The sequence below is a fragment of the Amblyomma mixtum genome, chromosome 2 (assembly GCF_055824585.1).
Source record: "Amblyomma mixtum isolate Tamu chromosome 2, ASM5582458v1, whole genome shotgun sequence".
Taxonomy (NCBI): Eukaryota; Metazoa; Arthropoda; class Arachnida; order Ixodida; family Ixodidae; genus Amblyomma; species Amblyomma mixtum.
In genome coordinates this window covers 181,050,475-181,069,696 of record NC_143013.1, presented here as the reverse complement: position 1 = coordinate 181,069,696, position 19,222 = coordinate 181,050,475, and positions in this window count along the sequence as shown.

Here is a 19,222-nt window from a genome sequence, read left to right as displayed (position 1 = left end):
AGAAAAAAAAAACAAGAGAATCCTGGGGAAAACATTACAACCGTAGTTTTTCTTTCAGGAAGCAAAACACAGCTAAATGCTCAAAATATTTTACATTTAATATGATTGCGGCCATGATCTCATACATTTTGAGAAAATGTGCATCACTTAAACTGTGCCTTTTTTTCTTCTCTTGTGTACCTCAGCATGATGTCGGTCACATTTATTTTGGTAACTTGCTGTCTACTGCGAAAGGATGTGTTTAGAACAGCGCTGTGCAGCTACAGAATTCTATTCGATTGTAGACACAGGTGATTTAATCTCGCAGGTCATCTATGTCCATTGGGGAGTGTAAATCGATTGGGTCATTGAAAAAAAAAACTAACTCTCTGAAACTTTTACAACTTGCCCTGAACTGATGTTCCACGAACACTCTTACCTCGCCCACATTTTTATCGAGTATGTCGGCAGAAAGAAATTTATCCGCGCGTGACGCTCATTATGCACAGCGGTTCGACCGATGAGAGGTCGCTTGCTACTTGTACGAGGTGCAGCGGCGACATGGAATAGTGGCTTTGTTCCATGTTGTAGGCCACGCAGGGAAACTACAGACCAGGTAGTACAATCGGTGCTCAAGTGTCGCTTCACTTTTGTTCCAAACATCCGTTGAAAGTCCAGTTCAAGTTTCAAATTATTGCGTGATTTATCTTGCTAAGCACAAGGTGTCTTTTTAATGTGACCGACCTCCACTCTGGTTGTTCATTTACGCACTCTGAAAATTCTCGATTTATAGCAACTTTAAGAGAAAATACTTACCTCAATTCACTCGTTTGTTTCGATTACGAAGAAGTTCGGCCTCACTACATTCCATATTTGTTTTATAAAGTTTTCTATTTCAAGGCCATTCTCGCATTTTCTTTTGCAGTTTGATTTTTAGATTCACAAATTGCCTTTTTTGCGGTTCTCTGTGCCAGAAAAAAGTCCATGAGGTTTCACTCCTCCAAATTCGTTGTGTACGCTGGTGGTACCAGCTAGTTTTTGATACCAGATAATCAATCAAACCCCTTGCCTGCCGCCATTGACACAGTCTGCAAGTTGCTTAATTGGTCGAGAAGAACGGCCCAGGAAAAAACCCTAAAAAATTAAAAGCTATACTGTTTGTTTCAAAAAACAAAGCAGTAAGTTTGTTCGGCGGGCTGCGCTTGGACAGCTCTACAGACTATATAGGAAAGTAGCGCAAAATTTATGACTGATACTGTCACACCGCATAACTGGGGTTGTGATGCTCATATACGGTAACTTGTAAAAGAGCTCCCTTCTGTTCTTTGCTTAATACATCGATTTCAAGACATATTTGAACACACATTTAAATTCTAATTTTGCACTCCGTCTTTAGGCCCCAATATAACTATTGCATGTTAATTTGGCCACGACTAGAAAAAGAAAGTAACTATACTACACATGCTCGAAAAGAAAGCTTTCTATTGCTCTTCTAATGTTTCATGCTCTCAGCACACTATTGATCTGTTTGCTCAGTTCAAGTTAGCATACGGCCGCCGCGCTGGCTCTGTGGTAATGGCGCTCGGCTGCTGACCAGAAAGACGCTGGTTTGATCCCCGCTGCGGTGGTCAAATTACGATGGAGGCAAAATTCTAGAGGCTCGTGTGCTATGCGATGTCAGTGCACGTTAAAAAAACCCAGGTAGTCGAAATTTCTCGAGCCCTTCACTACGGCGCCCCTCACAGCCTGAGTTGCTTCGGAGTTTTAAACCCCAGCAAACCACACCATAAATTTAGTATACAAGAAATTTAAAATTTCCCACTACCATACCTGCTGAAGTTTTGAAGCGTGTTTTACCAGCAGTTCTTGAAGAAATTTTGTACTTTTGCGTTGCACACTCGAACATATCGAACCAAATCATCTGACGAACGTTTTGTGCCGCGGCCGCGCACAAATTATGTTCTACAAACATTAACGCAAAATCTAACATTTCTGCTAAACAAGGGGGAGACACATTTTTCTGGTTCCAATAACCTAACTCATGCTGCATTGCGCGACGTATCTATTTGCTGCTGGGAAATTCTTTTAGAACTCAGTTTGTATTTTGTTGCGGAAATTGTGCGACTGGACTTACGGAGTGAGTACGTTGTTTCCTTCTCATCGGGATCGCACATGTACAACGCTTTGAAGTACTATTTCAATTCGTTTGTAGCGCAGTTTTACTGTAATCCTGATTTTCTCTTTAGTAGCTTAATTACGTTGATGGAGCGCATAGTGCAATATTCACTTGTATTTGAACTATTTTACTCCGTATATATAGTCGCTGCTGTCAAAATGACTCCCTGACCTTGTCACGCTTTGTTCACTGCTTTTTATCAGGGAAGCCCTCTGCACTGTACCAATGTTGAAAAACAAATCTTACCTGATTTGAGTTGAATCACGGTGTCAAAATCCTTTGAAAAATTTTTGAATCTGGCGTCAATTTTAAATCTTTTATCCAGGTTATAAGATATATCATGCTTGAACTCGATAAGTTGTGTTGCGCTAAAATCACATCTTTATCAGCACTGAATATTAGAGAGAAAAATATTTGACTCTGGAAATTGTGACTCTATATTAAGTGCTGTAGTATTTTGCATGAATAAGGAATTAGAGTTATCGACCCATAATTAGAAGATACTGCTTATTTCATGACTTAAGTAATGGAAGCACCTTGGCCATCTTCACTGATGAAAAGACTATACGGAAGGTAGTATTTTACTGAACATAGGAATAAGATGACGTGAAGTCCATAAGGTATACCGAACAAGAAAAAGTGTGGGATACTATCAGTTCCTTCCCTTTTCTTTGTATCAAGATGTAATATGAGTTTTAAGACTCCTTCTGTATTATGTAAATATTATCAATGGAGTGACTCGGACAGTGCTTGAGAAAGCCCTTATCTAAGCACATAATTATCACGATTATCACTTAATTATTGTTATCACACTAGTATCACTTTTGTTATAATCCCATTATCACTATTATCACATAATTATCACGAGTGAAAACTGATTGAAAGTATGTGTTGAAGCGGTTCGAAATTACAAAAGGATGCCGAGTCGTTCCACTGCTCATGCTTAAAGACGTACTATCAGCGTCAAATGAAACGCGAAGGAAACAACTGGAACGCGAGCACAAAAAATTAAGCATATTTGAGGCTGGAGATGAAATACAGGCGTGGGATATTAACATTTCAGAAGAGCGGTCTTTTCGGCTTCGATGGGAAAATCAACTGCTCATGTATTTCGCCTCCTTAGTATAATATCTGCGAGTTGTGCTGTTCGCGTTTCATTTGGCTGGTTCGCGTTTCAAGTGACGCTGATAGTACAACAGCTATCACTTGGCAGAATTGAACACAAGAACTTATGGCGATTACTTTTTCAACTAATTTGGTAGCTGCATGCTCTAAAAAAGTGTTTTAATGATTTGTTTTTTGCACGTAGTTACTCATTTGTCTCAGTGCATCTAACAACGTTTGCGGGGTTATGGAAACCCTTCAATCGTCTAAGCCTGCGAACACGACGCGACATATGTAATACGTCTTTGTTCATCTAAAGGATGTGATTATTTCGCTATTTTGTTTTCATGGAATGAATCGTTCGATGCACTACGTGACAATACCTTTAACATAGGCCACAAGAATGTCCACGTAACTCCTTACGTCAGGTCTTCAACGTGTCGAAGCCAAAAGCCAATGATCTATAACGGAGGTGCCGTCAGAATGACTTAAGCCGCGAAATGTGGTGAAAACAAAGGATCGCTTAGGAACAAAGCAGGGAACAGAAACAAAAGCAGCCTTACGATTATAAATGCCCTTTACCACTTCGCAATTGTAACAATTCACGGCACGGTTGGAGCTAACAAATACAAGGTCCCAAACAGCCCTCTGCGTGGTAGGCTTGGCAACAATCTGACCAAGCGCAAAATTCAGGCTTGAATTTATCAGCTCCCTGTCCAAAGCGGCATCATGACCGCACCTAAGTAGAGAGGGCCAAAGAGTGTCCGGCGCGTTGAAATCATCAAGGAAGATAAATTTGAAAAGAATGAGGTTGCGCTTGTGCATGAATGTTTAGACTGCTTTTAGCGAGTCTACCGATGTTCTTAAGAGGCGATAGAAAGCGCCGATTGCAAAAAAAAGCATTTTTTTCCAATAAAGTCTCTATCAGACCGATTGTGTATCTACAGGAGCAGAAATAACTGTCAACTTAAGGTGTGATCGAAGCAGAACAGCGACGCCACCCCCTTTGCTACCGCATGGAGCCACGTTTCTGTGACGGCAACTACGTCAGGACAGTACAAGTCAAAAATAGTCAAGGAAGCAGGAAATCTATTGGCGATAGTCCGTACATTGATATTCAGTGAGCGAAGTCGATCAGGCGAACTGGAAGCTGGTCAAACATGCGATCACGGTGAGACGGTATGGTTGTTGGCACCGGCACGGTTGGTAACAGAAGGAACGACAGAGGACCGACAAAAAATGTCTGGAATATTTCATCATTCAGTTAGAGATATGATCCTAGTAACAGCGAACCCATCATTTTCAAGCACTGTTGATTCCTGCATTTTGTAAACCCCACCCCTTATGTAACACCCTGGAAAAGGGTCTTTAAGGAAAATAAAGTGAAGTGAAGTGAACCCTATTGATGAAGGCGTGATCACAGCTCAGTCTTACAGCAGAACCATTGTCCCAAAATTGACAAGAGGTCTCCCTGGTCTTTTTGTGAACATCGCTCACATTGTAAGAAAGGTCATCGGTGAAACGCAACTCGGGATTTTCAAGTTCGCCAGCTTTTTTCAAGATCTGCACCTTATCTCATAAATTTAAAATATTCATTATCTTTATTTAATTATGTTGAATTCCCCATGAATACATTCATGAATTCGTTCTTTATCTTGAATCATTGCATTATAACATTAGCACTCCCCACTACCAACCTCAATCTCCTTTTATTTTCTCTTTTCCCCTTCCCCTGTGTAGAGTATCTGGCCAGGATCACGTAGCCGCCCGTCGACATCTCCTGCTTTCCTTTCATCAAGTTACATGTTCTCTCTTCTTCGGTCAGAATCACTGGGTTGTTGTGACGTAGAAGACGACGTAGAGCTTGCAGTGCCGCGGGACCGAGCGCTTACGCTATGCGAACAGACAAAGCGAACAGACAATGGACGATTTTGTTCGGTGTTTGTGCCCATCGAATTAATCATTAGCAATAACATCCGTGCTTTGAGCTATGCGTCAGTAGTGACCGAGAGATTTGCCTTGCATGCGTTGACGTTGACAACGTTGCTTCAGACTAACGGCACTGGAGCATAGGCTGCCGGCGTACATTTATTAGATTCCTATTGACGATGAAAAAGTTGAAGACGCGCGTAACTGTCTCTCTCTGCCAGTCGACATCTCGATACGTAGTGGTGGTGTCCACTTGCGAAAAACTCTTTCGCAGCATATTTCGGGATTAGAGATGCTAAACCACCAGCCAATTTTTATCATTTTTCTTTTTGTAATGAAAACAGCACGTTTGCAACACAAAACGAAATCTAAGAACTCGCTGCCAGATTGGTTTCCGCAAGGATACAAGTAAAATTTTGGACCACAAAATCATATACATTGCAGGTAATAATGCAGCCAGCAAGTTGATACTGCCCTTAATGTCATCTGACCCAAAGCCTTAAATCTCTGACTTTCTATTTATCAAGACTTCTTGAATGCTATATTATTGTTTGTTGAAACCACAATAAAAGTTATCATAAACTTCAAAGAACCCCCGCAGTGTGTGAATACGGTATAACTGGAATTCGCTACACTTGGAATTCAAGTTCCTTAAGTTATTTGCGTCTACCATCCGGAGTACCCGGGTTCGAACCCTACCGCGGCGGCCGCGTTTTGATGGAGGCGAAACACAAGAGGCGCCCGTGTGCTATGCGATGTCAGTGCACGCAGAAGAGCGCCAGGCGGTCGAAATTAGTGGACAACTTGCGTGTAATGGGTGTGTTTACAATGCGCAGGCGACATAAGATAACTTATGTGAAAACGCGCTTGATGTCTACATAATATATTAACTTTAAACAATCCCTATACTGTATGTTCGCGTGTTGTATTTTACCAGATCGTGCATTTGCAGTGCATGCATTTGTTTTTTCATTACCCGCAATTCTTATACGGCTAGAGAGCCAGCAGAATTTAATGTAATGTTTTTGCGTTGTCAATTTAACTATATTGCCGCGAATCTTTGTAGCGTTTGTTTGTTCATACCCCAAATCTGTTAGCGCACCGCTTATCACTCTGTGATGCAAAAAGCGACCAGATTTTTCTCGATTTATCGCGTCCAGGTGGAGCCGATATTAGATCATTACAGAATGTTCTAGTAATTTTGTACGCTTCATCTCGAAAGTTCACTATCAGCTTTGAAATGAGCGCGGCCCAGAGCGGCGGGCATTTGGATCGACGACCGCCGATCACGCTTGTTGCTACGGCGCCGCCGGCTGATTCAGTTCTTTGTGAGTGCAAGTCAGCCCAAATAAAGAGTTTTGTTTAGAAGCCATTTTCGCTGTCTTCCTGGTCTCCGAACTGCAGTCACCACTATGTGACAATATAATGCATGATGTTTATTGTCCAGTAGCATTTCTGCAGTGAAGCGCTGTAAGCATACTCAGCGAATCAGTATAGATGATACTATTTTTAATGTCCTCTTTTACTATTTGCTGCACAGTCACAAAGATGGCAGAGCATTCATCAGTAAAAACTGACTCACAATGTTGCATTCGCATCATTTTTTTCACTTTTGCCTTGAAATACTGCACTTCCAAAATGCATTTCTGTTGTGAAGCCATGAGTGTAAAATTCACAGCAGGTGTGATATAATTTTGTTTACAGTACGTAGAAGTCTTGTAATATGTGCTTCATTGGCGTGTTATTTTTGTGTAAACATGCTAATGTGATACAGCAGGGAATGTGTACAATGGTCGCAAATGGGCTTGTCACATTGCAATGCTAGGTAGAGCAACTCTATAGCTAAATCTTACCATTTATCTTCGAAGTCTCTTTACTAAGAGCCTGATAAATTATTTTTAGTTGCGGAATAATCTTTTGTATGGGCGCTTGGTGACAATGGTATGGCAGAGGTGTTCCGGGAGGGACAAATTTTTAGGAGGTATGCGCATGTAAGTGTGACTCGTCTATTCCCTAGAGCGGGCTCATTTGCTTCAAAATAAAGGCTGGCTACCGGATAAGTTCTGTAGGGTCCAGATGATAGACGCAGACCAAGATTATGAACAGATTCTAATCGTTTCACATAGGATGATCTTGCTGAACTATATACTACGCGCTGGTAGCCCTGCTTGGGGCGCACCAGAGAGCAATGGATTTGCTAAAGGTATGCTCACCGCACCCGCTAAGTTTTCGCAAAGTACTGTTTTTTTTTTTCAGGAGAAAACTTAACTTCATTTCAGTGCGCCCAAGTAGCCAATTTATTCAGTGTCATTTGTTTTTTTTCCCTCACAGGAAGATATGCTGGAGGAAGTGCATGCTATTGGCAGCTCATCAACTTAAACGGAATATATTATGAACTGGACATTAATTTATTTCGAGAACTCGTTTTTACAATGAAGACTATTCTACTTAGTATACACGCCTGGGTTACACCGTTCTTTGGATGATAGCCATGTAGAGAGTTGCTCCTAGGCCCACACGGCGCTGCCACGCACGGCTAAGCGTAGGTGCTCGGGTCCCCGGTGACGCACTGCTCACCAACAATCCCCTACGGGGAAGTCCCTGCGGATGTTCGAGAAACCGTGGAGTCACAGCTCTCAATCACGTGCATGTTGCAGATGACCTGCGGGGCATTCTTTACCCGCAACATTTTTACTTTTCAATACCACAGTAACCAGGAACTATGATAGAGCACAGAAAAGTTTCAGTAATAAGGTTCTATATTGTTCGCGAAGCAATGTTTCCCAAATCTTTGCCAAATAATGAAAAGGAAAAAAAGGCATTTGTCATTATGAACCTATTCCATTCATGCATTGTCATCGTGAACAAACTTTTTCTAAATACATCCGTACTGCAAGCGCATTCCCTGAGCTCTCTGAGGTCTGAATGTATACCTTGGTTTTTATATATATTTTTTTGTGCGAGGCCGTTTCTAGAATTGAGGACATAATAAAATAGCGAATAGCGCTCACACTTTGTTTGTTACTTCGTACAGAGGCCTATATTCAGAAATATCGCACGTTTTCAAAAGTGGTAATCGCGAGCCACGAAACATGAGTAGCTTCCTGTAAGCCCTCAACATCTTTTGTTTTCTGCTTTTACCAATTTAACTGTGTCTTGCCAATAGTCAGGCATCAGCCTTCATCAGACATCAGGCATCGAACGTTACTTCATATTACTAATTTATAAGGATGTGGTCTGTTATGACCTCAATGTTCATTCTTGTTTTGGATGCTACACTGGCTGTTGGCTAGGGACCGAAATAGTTTGTAAAATTCCATTCAAAAGAATTAAAGAACTAAAAGCCTTCTAAAAGCAGGTTGTAACGCCTCTTAGTTGTTGTAGTTAAAAATTATTGCATCATAGAGCATAGTGAAAGCAACAAGCGGGCTAAAGAAGCCTATTCGATGCAGCGTCTACTGGAGGCTACATCCTGGTTACAAAATATATCTAAGGACTTGACGAACTTCGTTTTTCTGTGATAATGTGAAACCAAAATGAAGGATAATGCTGAATATATAGAACATGTCCTTAATCGGTGCGCAAATTATTCGGAAGCGACCATAGACGTCCATATATGTTTTATTTAAGAATATCGCTTTCTTGTGCTGCTCATTAAATCTCTTGTTCTTCCGAACTCAGCTGGATAACTTGCATGTCCTATCGTCCTACTCCTGTATTAATTTCGGTATTGTACATTGCACATGGCACTGTGTAGTGTACGCCTGCCATGCATGAATACTGCTCCATTCTGCAAGTGAGCTTGCACCTAGATTGATACCCATCTGAAGTGGGCTCAAAAGATAATAGATTGGGGAAGTAGTGAGTGAAAGATGAAAAACATAGATAATACATTGCAGTGCGGTTGTCTGAAAAATGTAGAGAAAGGCAGGTAACTGTAATTATAAAGAAAAATTTTGATGCCAATTGTGTTACAGATGGGATGCGCTGCAGAGCCAATTTATAGAATGGCAGAATTGTAGCGTCACTTATCGGTGGCAAATGTAAATATTGCCGCAATTAACTCCTCAACATTTCGCAACGTTTTCCTTTGCCTTTAGATCGTAACCGGATCTCGCCGTATGTATACTTTTTACGTTACACATTTGTTCTGATTCAGCTACTTTTCATCAAATAAATATAGAGGGTATCTGTTTCGTCTACCAGAGTTTTCTCCCCTGCCTTTGAGCGCACGTAGCTGACCTACACTCCTACCTATCTATGAATGTCCTCAGCGCTTCCCATATGTGGTCATATACTATGCACTACACACTTACAAAACGTCGGTGCTGTTTATTTTTACACAGGAATTGCCTTATTGTTATCGAAATCATTCATCGGACGGTGATGCGGATGCGTGTTGTTTAGGGGATGTGGGCAGAGCGGGCAGTGAACGAAGGACACAGAGAGAGAGAGAAACTCTTCAATGAAATTCAGAGAATTTAGCCGGTGTTTAAAAATCGCTTTCATGCTACTCTGCGTAGGGAGGGGAATTCGGGAGATAAAGATAGATGGAGAGCAGTGTGGAAAAGGTTTATAAAAAACGAAGATAAAATGCAGCCATGAAATGGGTACTGAGGATGCAACGGCGAGTATTGATGTAACCTATGGAATGATGGAGTGCATAGTCCGACAAATGGGCTGACGAAGGACAGAGGAAAAACCTTAAAACAAAACCCTACAATGCATTTCGCGTGGTCTGAACACTACTCTGTCCTTCAGTACCGTTATGACTGTGAACATGCCTATTGGTTCTGAAAAACGACCCACATAACAAGAGAAACGTCCCGCCGAAGAACTTGCTGCTTCCCACTGCTGATCAGGTTGCACTGATCTAGTGCGGACGCTGTAGTCGTATGGTTTGCGAGCGTATGCAGGTGAATGCTGATTTCAAACACCACAGTCGAAGCACCAGCGGCTGGGACGCAGCATTGGAGCGCCAGTCCTGTCTTCTCGCTTTGCTCTTTCTTTGTGAAAAATAGCTGTATTTTTCTGCCTATCCTCATTGTTAGCGATTGTGTTTCTACCCACGTAATGCAATTCGGGTGTATACCTTAGCGTTGTCGTTGCTTTCGTTTTGTCCTTAGCGAAGCTGCCTGCGGTTCCGATAAACATATTGGGATGTTTAAAAATATGGCCTGAGACATGTCCCGTTTGCTCACCCACGGCATCTGTTCAGCGCGAAGTCTCATCCATCTCCGCGACGGCTGGTCTGAGCTTCTGGTGGCTAACTTCACTAACGAGCCCCGGCACCTTTCTCGTGCTACTGCCATCGCATTCGCCGACCCCTTAGCAGAGATATGTGAACGTTTCGCGTTCGAAGCTGTTAGACCTGTGCGCCCATCCCTGACGCTCTTGAAATCAGTCCGGACCTTTGAGTGATTCAACAGCGAGAACTACTTGCCATCCTACTCGAATACGCTACCTGTTTCACTTCTTCATTGAAAGTCCAGCAAACGGCGCTTCTGAAGCACTGCATCATCACGCCCGATGATGCCCGCCATATCCGTCAGCAGCCGTACCGTATCTCACCTAAGGAGCGTGAGGCGATCCAAACACAGGAGAAGGAGATTCTTTCAGCCGGAATCATTCAATATTCCAGCAGCCCCTGGTCGTCAACTGTCGTGCTGGTGAAGAAAAAAGATGGGACACTCCGCTTCTGCAATGATTATCGAAAACTAAACAACATCACTAAAAAAGACGTCTACCCGCTGCCTCGTATCGACGACTGGCTCGACAGACTTCGTCGCGCCCAGTACTTCTCCTCAATTGATTGAAAGAGTGGGTACTGGCAGATAGAGGTCGGCGAGCTGGACCGCGAAAAAACGGCTTTAGTGACCCCCGGCCGGTTAGCCAGCCGTTCAGCGCCGGCAACTTTCCAGCGGACTGAAATGGCAAACTTGTTTGGTTTATCTCGAACATGTCGTCGTATTTTCCGAAATTTTTTCCGAACACCTTAAAAGCCTGAGGACAGTATTAGTTGCCCTACGATCGGCCGACTTAACGTTCAAGCCCGAGAAGTGCCATTTTGGGTACAAAGAGTTTAAGTTTCTCGGTCACCTTGTGAGTGCCAATGGCGTTAAGCCCGACCCCGAGAAAACTGCTGCTGTTGCCGACTTTCCTGTTCTTACAACAAAGAAAAGTGTGCAACGCTTTTTGGATCTGTGCGCATATCACCGCCGCTTCATCGCGACTTTTCAAAGATTGTCGCACCCCTGTACCACCTTACGCGCGATGATGTACAGTTTGTGTGGGCCGCCGAGCAACAGGAGACTTTTGCCGAGCTGCGCAGATGACTGCTAAGAACCCCTGTTCTTGTGCACTTTGATGAAGAGGCTGAAACCGAAGTCCACACCGACGCCAGCAACGTCCGCTTCGGCGCCGTACTCGTCCAACACTAAGGTGGCGTGGAAATTGTCATCGCGTATTCAAGCCGCACGCTTTCTCGCGCGGAAACAAACTATCTGACCACAGAAAAGGAATGCCGCGCAGTTTTGTGGGCAACCATGAAATTTCGTCCTTAGCTCTACGGCCCTCCGTTCAAAGTAGTTACCGACTACCATTCTTTGTGCTGGCTGGCCAATCTTCGCTACCCATCCGGGCGCCTAGCCCGATGGAGCCTCCACCTCCAAGAATTCGACTACACTATTGCGCACAAATATGTCTAGACGCACGAAGACGCTGATGCACTCTCTCGCGCACCTGTCGGGTTAGCCGATGATAGCATAGAGAATGAGAGTGGTTTTCTTGGAGTTGTCACCGACTTCGGCTTAATGACCCAACAAAGAGCTGACCCAGACCTGTTACCAATCATTGATTATGTGGAGGGCGGAGCTTCTGACATACATCGACAGGAGGAGGATGCAGAAGAGGAAAAGCAGGGATGTTAACCGAAAGAGTAATCGGTTTGCTACTCTACAAACGTACGTCGACAATTTTCTAGGAACGTGCCGGCCTTCTGCCTCCGGAACGGAAATTTTAAGAAAAACTCCAGCACTGTAGACCAAGCGCAACTCCTCGTCGTTCAGGCAGACCTTGGCAACGATATCCTTCTTGCCTGTCATAATGAGCCCACCTCGGGCAACTTGGGCTTTGCCCGCACACTTGCACGCGTGCGCCAGGCGTATTATTGCCCAAACTTTCTCATGTCGTCCAACGTTACGTCATAGGCTGTCGCGAGTGCCAACGCCGTAAGGCGCCTCCTCAGAAGCCAGATGTGCTCCAACCTATTGAACCGCCTCCGACGCCGTTTGATCAAGTGGACATCGATCTTATGGGCCCATTCCTTGTGTCATCGGCCGGTCATAAATGAATTATAGTCGCGACAGACTATTTAACAAAGTGTGCGGAAACTAAGTCGGTGCAGCGCGGCACGTCATCTGAGATCGCCCAGTTTTTTATGCAACAAATCGTCCTGCGTCATGACGCACCGTCCCACGTAATCAATGATCGAGGTACGGCGTTTACGGCACAGCTCATGCGTGACGTCCTCGAGCACAGTCACACGAGCCACCGCAAAGCCACTGCCTATCACCCACAGACGAACGGGCTCACAGCGAGACGAAGACGACCCGGTTTACGCCATTTCGTCAGGTCTACGGACATGACATTCAGACGATGCTGATTGCAATGCTTCCATGCTGGACTGATGACCACCAACTCACGCCAGACGCCGTGCAGTTCGCTCAGCGCGCCGAGGAAGCACGTGAACTTGCCCGTATTCACAATCAGCGGCAACAGAGCACGGATGCGCGCCGCTAAAATCTCCGTCATTGGCACGTCGAATAAGGTCCCGGTGACCAAGTTTCGGCGTGGACCCCGGTACGCCACCCAGGCTTGCCTGAAAAACTGAAGTGCCGTTACTTTGGACCTTACAGAGTTTGGCGCCTCGTCCCAGAAGTGACCTACGATGTCCTTCCTGTCGGGACTGTGCAGGCTCAGCGTCGCCCATCCCTCTCTGAGGTTGTGCACGCAGTCCGCATGAAACCGTACTTCACGCGGTGATGGCCAGTACACTCAGTGTTCCGCTAGTTATCACGTGGGACATCTTCGCCCACCTCCCTAGTACATTTTTCTGCGCTTGTGCTGATCATTTTCCCCCCTTCCATTGCTCTTGCTCTAGCCCTGCTTTTATATTTTTCGTTTTTTGGGAGGGGGAGTAATGCCATCTGGCGTTTTCAGGTGGCGCTTGAAGAGGAAGATGTTGAAGTGTCGCGCGCTGACTGTCTGCCGTGTTCTACTGGACACCGACCTCTCGCCCTATCTTCCGCCACAATATGGCCTGACAGTACCGATTTAAAAGAGTGTCCATGAGCGAAAATAAACGCAGACGTGCCCATGTCTCCTGAATTTAGAAACTCGCTTCGATGAGCACAATCTGCTCATATGCTCGACCTCAAAGCGCACATTCTGTAAACGGCACGAGCTGACAAGTAAGCTGGAAGATAAGCCTCGTAGATGAGGGGAGTGTTCAAACAAAATTGTGGCCTGCGATGGCTGAATGAAGTAGTGTTGGAACATTAACTCTGGTGTGCCTGGAAGCCGGAGGTTCGAAATAGAGCTTATTACAGGGACGAATGGAAAGGAAGTCGGCACCGAAGTAGCTCAATATTGATAACGGTTGACTGTGACGTAAAACGGTTGCAGGGTTAGGGCAGAGCTTTCACTTAGCGTGGAAGAAGATTTATGCGTTAGAGTCGTGGAAGGGACGTTACCATTACAAGACCGCAAAAAATCGCTATGTTTAGATATTGAAATGACCTTTACACCAGATCACGTATGCTGGAGCGTGCTCTCGAGACCTCGAAAGGATATCTTCTCTTATTACTCCACAATTTCAAAGACGGTAAGAAGGGACATTTCACATTTCTGTTGCAAGGCGCCTTAGCGAGGTTTTGCGTACACTCGGTCCAAGACACGTTGAACAGTCAGGCCGAGGAAGATAAAGAAAGCTGCGTTCGCAACACTAGTGCCGACTACGGCGTCTGAGGAGGTGCGGCAAAAGATTAAGGACATGCCACGTGAGAAGATATCTGCACGAAAGACGTGAGACAGAATTTTGTGAACCGACATTCGCAGGGTCTAAAACAATTTAGAAAATTTCCCGAAAAGGTACCCTTAGTAGATGGGTCTTTTTTAGCCCCTTAGGGATTTGCATCTCTGTTACGTTAGAAGATGCACGCAGGGAACAGTGCTCCCGACGGCTTGAAGTGCCTTGCTACTCCGTTTTGTATACGCGTCCCCGGAGTGGTCTTTGACATCCCTCCAACGAGCGGGGAAAGGCACAGTCGCCCAACGAGCAGTTTTGTTGAAGGTAATTTGAGGTAGCAGTATATTTCGATGAAATAAAGAGAGTAAGTACAAATCTAACCCCCTTCCCACCTGAGGTACAGGGTCGTCCACTCTTAGTTAGAATGCGCTAACGCATGGCCGTGCTCTTTGGAGGGTCATTGCTTCCGAAACGGCTGCGCATCGAAGCGAAGTGGCAGATGACGCGAAGCACCGCGTCAGGTACACCTTCTCCTGCGCCACTTTGCTGCGATGAGCGACTGTGTCGCATGCGGTGGCCCTCTGAAGAGTGCGGCCACGCGCTAGCGCATTCTAACTAAGAGTGGACGACCCTGTGCATTTCTTAGGCGTTACACAAGCCACACTAGCAATTTATGGCAAAAAAAATAGATGAACAAAAGCCGCGGACAGGTGGCACGAATATAGGGCGACGTTTTTTAACGAGAAACGGTCAGTACATCCAGGCCGAAAAAATTGTCCGGAATAGGCGTTCGCGGCCTCGCCACCGTAAGTCCCCAGAAAAGCAACCTAGGTTGGCCATCTCGGTCACATGCCCTTGTGGTGTCCTCACAATCTACCAACTGGGCTGTGAGCAAAATGACCACCATTGCAGGCGGTAGTTAAGTTAACGATTAGTTTCGTGAGGTTGTTCTGCAACAGCTATCGCCCAAGCCCCTCCAGTGTCGGCAGCTGCCAGGGCAGGGCAGTGGCGCACCGCTTAACCGCTGAACCACTGAGCCAGGAATGGTATGAGGAGTCTCAGCGATATATGAACGTTAAACAGAGATTCATCAATTCTGTATATACGGGCATTAACTCGTTAACTCTACCCCGTCCGACCGCTAAGACGGAGCAGAACCGTCCCCTCCATTTTTTTTTTGTTAGGTATAAAGGAAATTACTGTGGAAGTGAGGGTTTGATTATTTTGTGCAGTAGACAAAGTAGGGTTCAGAGAAACGCATAAACGACGTAAGTCACTGTTTCGTACCGAAGAAAATTAGTTTGCAGTGTGCATCTTTCCCGGTTTCTCATCGCCTATATGATTTTTAGCAGTATTTTTCTCAAGGCTGAGCGAGTAACTAACAACAACGCGCTACCATGCAACATGTTTTTTCGTCCTTTCAGAAAAAACTGAAAGTTATCAGCGCAGTGTAGGAGCCTGTTCTTGTTTTCTGGCGTCCAAAAACTTTATTTGATTCCTTTTGTTTAAATATTAAATGTATGTTCTAGGTTTTTTTAAAGAAGTGCAGTATCGCAAGACATTCGTGCCGAAAACTTCGGCAGGATATCAGCAAAAATTAGAAAATAAGAAATATGTCCCGCTGCAGGAATGGTAGTGTTTTCTGGAAGTTAAAAGACGTTAAATATTTTTTACTGCGAAAAAGAAGGCTGTCTAGATGGATCGCACACTTTTCACTTTTATGGAAGCCGTCTATGTACAGTGGGGAAGAGAAATGCGCATTGCGCAGACAATGCATACAAAATGCTTATTTACTTTCAATCCTGCGGTGGGTAGCTTGAAGGCTATGTATATGCCGCTAACTAAAGCCCTTCAATTTCAGTGCACAAAAATAGTCTCCCGCAAGTTCCTAGTTTGCTGTAGTGATATATCTGGAACAAAATAAAACTTGTGCGCTGACTAGTAAGCATATGTTGTTTAAGTGCGCGATGATTTTTCGGAAGCGATCCGGATCATGAGAGGGAAATAACTAGAAGAATACGAATTGGTGCAGCGCATTTGGCAGGTTCTCTCAAATGAAGAATAGCAGTTCAACATTATCCCTCAAGAGGAAACTCTGTAACAGCTGTATCTTCCCGGTGCTCACTTACGGGGCAAAAACGTGGAGGCTAACAAAAATGGTTGAGCTTATGTTCAGGACAACGCAGCAAGCTATGGAATAAAAAACGTTAAAAAACCAGAAGCGGGCAAAGTGGATGAGAGAAAAAACGCGGGTTAATGACATCCAAGTTGAAATCAAGAGGAAGAAATGGGCTTGGGCAGGGCATGTAATGCGAAGGCAAGATAACCACTGGTCCCTAAGGGTAACGGAGTGGATTCCAAGAGATAGCAAATGTCGCAGGGACCGGCTGAATGTTAGGTAGGTGGATGAGATTAAAAAGTTTGCGGGAATTCGGTGGCCGCAGCCGGCAAAGGACGTGGTTAATTGGGGAGACAGGGGAGAGGCGGCCTTTGCCAAGCAGTGGGAGCAGTCATGCTGCTGAAGATGAAGACGATGAGTTATTGTGTAAAACCAAGTCGCACAAAAAGTGCTATTTTTTATTGCGCTATGCTGCCTTTGCTTCGACCTGTATATTCTGTATACTCTGTAGCAACGTTCTAAGGCTAGAGTTTCTCCAGAAGCACTTCAGATTATGAGAATCCGGGCTACACTTCTCCTGTCCTCTCTTCTTAGCTTGTAAAAACAAGACAGGCAAACGGAAATGTGTGCTCTGTGCGAAAAAATTATGTTCTATTTATCTGCTTTTCTTCTCAGAACAATGTAAGACACAATGTGACGCAAGAACAACTGCAAACAAAAGAATGCGCTGAAAAAATAAAATGCATCTGCCTCTCGCAAAAAAACTTCGAAACACTACCTTTCACTCTGCATGCTCCCTCGACGGACGCTATCGACCTCGACTCCTACTGTTCACTTTGTTCGGCCTTGTTTAACACCCCTCTTTCTTTCATCCTTTCTGCAAACACACGAACTTTCAATTTCATCGGCTCTCTCTGAGACCGCTAGCTTCCTTTGCATATCGGCCCCGGTTCTCCTGACGGCTTCTCCGGCTTCCCTTCGCCTACATTTCCGCATGAGACGTCGGCAACGCGCTATTTCCATATTGCGCATCTAGGAGGCAGGCGAAGCCGCCTCCGTTACATTTTGGCGAGTTCCGGATGCTGGGCCTATGAGTTTTCTTCTGGAACATTTCCAGAGTTCCCGTTTTCTTATACTGCTGCGGTACACGAAAAGTATTACCCTCGATTTATGTTGCAGGCTTGAGCTTCACTGCCCATGGTTAATAGCCAAACGAATGTTTGGCACGCAATTTCCTAAAACTGGGCTTGATGTTTGTCAACCGAAAGAAAAACACCACGTGGAAACCACTGCGTTAGAATACCTAAAAAAAATGGTACATGTCCTTATGTCGTTTATTTTAGAGTAGAGTGTTGCACAGGGAGAAAGTTTTGATACTTTCTAGCACTCAAAACAAGAACGGAAACAAAACAATCAGAACAATAAAGTGATGATTATAATTGAAGGCTTCCCTTACGTCTTGAAATATTGAGAGATTTGAACGTTATGTGCAAAACTTAGCAAATCACACTTTTGCAACCACTTTTCTCTGTAGCCTAAATGTACTCATGATCAGGGACTAAATTCCATCGGCAGTCTATTTCTGCCTCACTTCCGTCGGTAGCCTTTCAAAGATACTGAACGCGGCTTTTATTCCCGTTATTTTGTTATCTTGTGCTTGATCTACCTGCGAAATATCGCTGCGTGAGTAGTTATTGTTATGGTTTCTCTGGCTTTTGCTCTCAACCTTGATTCGTTTAGAATGGTATTTCTTAGCCTAGGGAGATCAAACACAAGCAACTGGCAAGAGACAGGCGGAACACACAACTGCAGCGTTTAGTGAAAAACACGACGCATGAACGCGCGTACTGATCGAAGCAACACGCGCACCCCTCATCAGCGTTTTTTCAACTGCCTGAATTTTCCAACCATCTCTATACAGTACGAAAAAAAAACAAAGACACCATAGCACCTCTTCCAGTTGTGCAAGTTGTAATGTGGCTCTCTCCTTGGATTACGCCAACATATATTGTCTCCATTCTTGCTCGCACCCTGGTTGCAGCAGGAATTAAAATTAAATATATTTCCTTCACTCATATTGTAAGGTCAAAAATCGAATCTTTTTACATTAGTTTCTTCCGTCTGCATCGCAGTTTGTTATGTGATGCGATGATTGTGTCGGAATACCATAAATGAAAACCTCGGAACAGTTTAAGACCTTATGCTAAGAGACAAATTTGCATTCATTACTCTTTGCTTCCCTGCAGCAACAGAAAGACATGTATACGTAGTAGTTACAGGAAAAAAATTAAGGTCATAAAATGCAAACTTAATAGTAAACGGCTAAACAACGTTGGTTAAAGCAAAGTCGGCAGCCCTTGGTCATAGTCTTCCACCCAGAGGAGCAGACGTGACAGTTAACAGAGTTCAAAGTTCGACGTTTAAGTGTAATGCTGTGGTGGGCATCAGTGATTAAACGATTACGGCTCTTAAGTCCTTCACGATAAGTCCTTCACGAGAGGAGGACCTGCCACAAGCACCGGTTCGATGAAGGCGCCACTTCGATACCACTCCCTTCAACGCCTTCGGGCGGTGACGGGCAATAGAGATGATTGTGAAAAGCAGAAGCAAGTGGTGTGTGAACAGTGCTTTTGTGTGCCCTTGCTCTTTTTTTGATGAATAGTGCCGCAGAGTGCCTGATAGGGAATGCCCGCAGGCCGAAACGGACGATAAGAAATGTCATTAATCAAGTTCAACGACCCCTCAGACATGGGCGAATGGTTCACATGGGCTGTGGAGGCATTCCAGCACAAATAGGAGGTCGTCGGTGATGGAATAAATCCGCACCCGAAGAGAAGTAAAAGCATGGAGATAGGAGCAGGTGGCGGAGGAAGGGGCTGAACATAGT